Source organism: Galleria mellonella, unplaced genomic scaffold (genome assembly GCF_026898425.1).
Source record: "Galleria mellonella isolate WM207_F2 unplaced genomic scaffold, CSIRO_AGI_GalMel_v1 utg35, whole genome shotgun sequence".
Taxonomy (NCBI): Eukaryota; Metazoa; Arthropoda; class Insecta; order Lepidoptera; family Pyralidae; genus Galleria; species Galleria mellonella.
In genome coordinates this window covers 4891501-4897500 of record NW_026442082.1, presented here as the reverse complement: position 1 = coordinate 4897500, position 6000 = coordinate 4891501, and positions in this window count along the sequence as shown.

Below are 6000 nucleotides of genomic sequence, written 5' to 3'. Positions count from 1 at the left end.
GTCCAACATTGACGTTACAAAAGGATTGGTAAATGACGCTATAGGCCACATTACAGAAATTTTTTGGCCTCAGTTCCGTCGAACCTAAATGTACGAAATAGATATATCATCAGTTTTAATTGACTTTGGCACGGACGGCATGCACGTTATTTACCCTAAAGCCATACAGTTTCCAGCAAAATTCAATTATGGTACGGCTGAAAAAAGGATGTTGCCCTTAGTTTTGTCATGAGCATTCACCGTCCATAAAATGCAGGGCAGCACCGTCGACCATGCAGTAGTATATTTGGGCTCAAAATGGTTTGAGGAAGGACAAGCATACGTGGCTCTAAGTCGAGTCAAGTCTCTGGAAGGGCTATGTATTGAGGAATTAGATTGTACTAAATTATCAGGTAAGAAACCATGTAATAATGATGTACTGAATGAATTAAATAGAATGAGGAATATTCGGTAAACAATTTCACTAAATACTAAAAACAAGAAAATAAAAATCGGTAAAAAAACTTTTAAGTTAAACGGTTTTATTTTATGTGCACTGAAAACTACAAAATAAATAAATAGTTACTTACCTATCAACCTACGTAGGTGATCTCGGTCATTAATATCTCTGATGGTAGTGGTTGTCATAACATGAACCATGTCAGCGGCCGAAAGGCAGTTCATGAGAGAACACTAACACCAGGGTTTGCTTGGTAGGTAAACTAAGCAGCCCACACTATAACAAGTAGGTATTTTGACCTTCTAGTTCAGAAATATTTTAGTACTAGGCAGAATAGCTTTTAGGCATATTAGACTAAAATAAAAACGTGGGGCCCCTCTGAAATCATACCTATAGCAGAGCATATCTTATACTTTGGTAGATCATGAGCTCGGCGTTCGCTGGTGAAGCCGTAACGGCTGGTTATTGATGGTCAAAACCTCCAGTTACGATTATAGTAAGTCGATTCAGCGGACCCTGGACTCCGGAGCTATGAGGTTTCGGATGCGACCGGGATAAACCGCTAGGATGATGATGATGATGACGATTATAATAAGTCGATGCAATCCACACTTAGTATAGTAGAAAGTAATACAGAAATAGTTAATGGGCCCCACGTTTTTATTTTAGTCTAATATGCCTAAAAGCTATTCTGCCTAGTACTAAAATATTTCTGAACTAGAAGGTCAAAATACCTACTTGTTATAGTGTGGGCTGCTTAGTTTACCTACCAAGCAAACCCTGGTGTTAGTGTTCTCTCATGAACTGCCTTTCGGCCGCTGACATGGTACATGTTATGACAACCACTACCATCAGAGATATTAATGACCGAGATCACCTACGTAGGTTGATAGGTAAGTAACTATTTATTTATTTTGTAGTTTTCAGTGCACATAAAATAAAACCGTTTAACTTAAAAGTTTTTTTACCGATTTTTATTATTCTATGATCAACTTTTATCTGTTCTCTGCTGAATATAAGCCTTGGGGGGGTTTTGCCAGTAGTTGCCATGCTTGACAATCACAATTAGAATGTATATGATATTTTAAAAGGGATGCTGCGGCCTATCCTTCGCCCTCCCTTAGTCGGATTTTACGACACAAAAGGAAGGGGTGGTCAATTCTACGCCGAGACCACACAGCCATATATAAGTAAACCCTATTATTTGAAAAACAATCATTAAAATGGGTTAACAATTGCCAAAGACATCACATAACATACACACACAGAGGAACGCGAAACAAAAACCACCCTTTATGAAATAAATAAAGTGCTACATAGCAATTGTTTAACTAAAACACTCCAATCTGAATGGAGAATAAAAATAAAGCGACACACTGAATCTACAAATGGTTTTAATTTAATATTTCGTACAGTCGGACACGAATGTAAATGCTTCTGTGTTTATTGTTTACGAATGCGTACGCTGAACCCTTTTAATAAAATTTTAATTAAAAATTAACTCTCTCTATTCTTTTGTACGTTCTACCTATTATTGTTCCGGTACTGAGTTTATTTGGCCGACTGTCAATAAAAGGAATTAATTATTTATTTTTTAATAAATAAATATAGTTTATTCAGCAAACATTGTTATATTTTTTTATGCAACTTAGAATAGCAAACAAGCTGACGGCCCACCTGATGGTAAGTGGTTACCGTCGCCTATAGACATGAGCAGTACCATGGACATAACAGAGTATACAGTTTCGCCCATGATACTCCCCCCCCTGTGTTGTTATTCCTGAGGTCTTACATTTACAAAAAAGATACATACAAAGTTTTTACTCTCCTCTTAGATGGACTTCCATGGTACACGAGGAGGTTGACCTTGTAAGGCCCTATATCAGCCTTTGGTCATGGAAACGTTACTAAAACCACGTTTTCAGAGATCACATATCAGAGTCTTATATCGTTGTAGAACCTCGGAATGAAAAAGTAATACATATAATTCAGATCCATCATGGCCATAAATGGCCAGCCTCTTCGTTACCTCTAATTCCAACATGCGACGGAACCCATTGCAGTATCAGAGAGATCCCTCTTTGTTGAAGAAGGTATATTTTATTTTAATATATACTAGTAGGTAGTTCATTAATACTCAAACATGATTTCTACCACATTTGAAATTAGATGGTGCTCTAGAACAGTCCAGGACTGTTATTATTTAGTCATAATCCTATTAACTGTAACACTATAATTTCACAGTTGGCGCAAAATAAACCATATCTACACTACACCGAAACAGTTTATTAAATAACACAGTACCTGAGGAAATTCTGTACAATGTTGCAGAGCTCTAATCAGAAATAATTTACTACTATTAGTATTCGATGGTAACTCGAATTTTTCCAACGTTAAATCGAAATGTTTATGGCGGGTTGTACGGTGGTGGTACATCAGTAGCAGAAATCACTCCGAACAATTACTCAGAGCACTTCTCATGATAGATTCGGTAAAAAATGCACAGAGATGCAACATCTCTGCAGTTACAGTGGGTCGTGTTTGACAATAATTCGAGCCGCCTGACTTGAATGCGGTCTAACGGGAGAAGCTTGTACTTTGGCGCTCCTTTTCATAGGTGAGAACAGTATTCCATATGTGGCCTGACTTTTGCTTTATACAATTTCAAGCGGTGTTCCGGCGTAAAATACCGATACTTTTAATTTGACCCTTCTTCAGCACGTCGTTTATTTGGTCGATATAAATCAATTTAAGGCAGCCTCTACCGATATCCCCATTCATTCTTGCTCAATAAATCTCTTTTAAAGTTCTTTTTTCATCCATCCTCTGTAAATGGCCACAATATTTTCGACCCCTACCGACGTCTCCATTCATTCTTGCTCGATAAACCTCTTTCGTAATTCTTCTATCGTCCATCCTTTCTAAATTTTATTGTCAACTATAAAAAAGTCCAGACACATGGTAGGGTCTGTTTACAATGCTCCAGACCATTTCCCACTGTTTGTAGTGCCATCGTTACTCTCCACCGTGCCCAGGTGTATTTGGACAGTCGTTGTGGACCTCTAAATTTCTTTAATTACTACTACTTGTACCTGAAATAGGGAATAGTGTTATAATTGGGATTAGACTAGAAATATATGATAAAATTATATACGTACTAACTGCTACTCACGACTTTGCTCGCGTGACATAAGATGAAAGGGGTATGTTCCTTTCAGACCTGAACGATACGGGCGTGAGTTGTAACTTTAAAAATTCTAAAACCGCGCGCAATTCATTTTTACGCACTAAGCTGAAATAACATGATAGTGAGATTCTAAACCAGCCAATAAGAAATCATTTTAGCGGCTAGGTGGTGCAGTAGTCTCGTGCGTGCCGGCAAGATGCCTTGGCTCCAAAACACGAAAATATATTTAATCTGAAAGAAAAAAACTTGGGTCTGAAAGGGATACTCGTATAATTTTTGCTATACCTTAACTGAGTTTATGTGGGGAGAAGGGATTGTTAGTAATGCGGAATACCAGTCACATTGTTAGCAATATGGCCAACCAGGTTGATCTCCACCTGGTCCTCTTGGAAACCATCATGTTGAATTCCAAGTGATTTCATCACGACGGACTAACTGACCTATTTTTTTATTCTCTCCTATCATCTCTCGCTGGTGCCCCGCCAGTGTATACTTTTAGCGCAGGCGGAATTACTATTCCATTATCATCCATTAAAAGAAAAACGAGTTTATGTACTATTTACACAGGCTACTTGATATACAAATAGCTCGCCCCGTCTTTGCTCAGGAAAATAGGAGATCTTTAATTTTTTTTTAATAAAATATAGCCAATATTTCTCGATAGTAACTTTAAAGTCGGTTAAGTATATCTTGGATTTATCTATAACAAAAAATACATCAAATCTGTCTCTACTATCATATTTCCAACTGTATTTATTATTTATTTAATAAATTTTTTATTGTAACCTTTTGGAGGTAAGAATTTTTTTTTATACAACTTAGAATGGCAAACAAGCTGACGGCCCACCTGATGGAAAATGGTAACCGTCGCCTATAGACATGAGCAGTACCATGGATATAACAGAGTATACTGTTACGCCCATGATAACCCCATGCGTTGCCATTCCTAAGGACTCAGATGTTATTCCTCTGTACTCAGTAAATTCACGCCATATCCCACCCTTTAAATTGAAAAACAGCCATGCAAACACAACTGCTTCACGGTAGAAACACGAATGGGACAGAGGTACCCAAGTAATCGACTTTTGTACAAAGTCTCCCTCTGGTAAAGAACATCTACGTATCTGTATATAAAAAAAAATATTTATTATTTCTGTATCCTATTTAAACGACTTCACACCAATTACCAGCGAAGTGTATGTGTTAAAATCGCTGCTTATAATTTTTTTTTTTACCATAACAACCCTTAAAGGAATCCAATTTTCTTCTAAAACTGATTACACCACTCCGGATTAAGGATCCAATTTCGTGGAGTACCCCGAGTGCACTTAAACCACCGTCAGAGGTCACATCTGAGCCTATTTCTACTTAAAGTACCTGTACGCTTTTATCTAAAGAGGCTATTTTGCCGAAACCTCAGATCTGGGTAACATTCCTTCTAATAGCAGTGCTGATGTATTGCTCTCACGATATTAGCGATTGCTTCACCAAACTTCAGTTAAGACTGAGAGCTTTGATTGTTTTTCTAAACGTCTTTCAAAATACGAATATTTTAAAATTCGTCTGAATATTTTTGTGAATATATTATGCAAATATGTTAAATATCCAATCGTCTTTATTCAAATAGATTTGTTTACAAGTTCTTTTAAAATTATCATCTTTTATGTCTCCATTGAAATGTTGTTATCTGCTGAGAAACTTTTATGTCTCTACTGATGTATTCTGAATGTTGTTATTTGATGGTAAAAACTAGCGAGAAATTGAACAGTTATTCTTTTAATCTTCAATCAATAATGTTTGTGTTTTTTTTTTTTTTTTTTATTATTTCACCCACAACAGAAAAACAAATGGGGTAGGTACCGAAGCAAACGACTTTTGTACAAAGTCTCCCTTTGGTAGACAAAAAGGCAACTTCTTTTGTAAACTTACATTAACCATATTTCGTAAATAATTTTATTATATAGTGCGTGTGCGTGTGCGTGTGTGTGTGCGTGTGCGTGTGCGTGTGTGTGTGCGTGTGTGTGTGTATGTAATCTCATCAGAATTACATATTTACACACATACATATTTTATTATTTCAGCCGTTAACTGTTTACTGCTGAACATAAGCCTTCCCCACAAGGGGAATTTTGCCTGTAGTTGCTACGCTTGGCAAGCGGGTTGGCAAGCATAGGCTTTGATAATGTTTTAAGAGAGATGCTGCTGTCCATCCCTCGACTATTATGGTCGCTTAGTCGCCTCTTACGACACCCACGATACACGATTACGATTTTGAGGATAAGAGATTTCTTCGTACGGGAAGACACGTAATGGGGAACTAGAAAATCAAAACGTTCACGAAGATATGAGGGGCCTTCTTTCCCCTCATATCTTA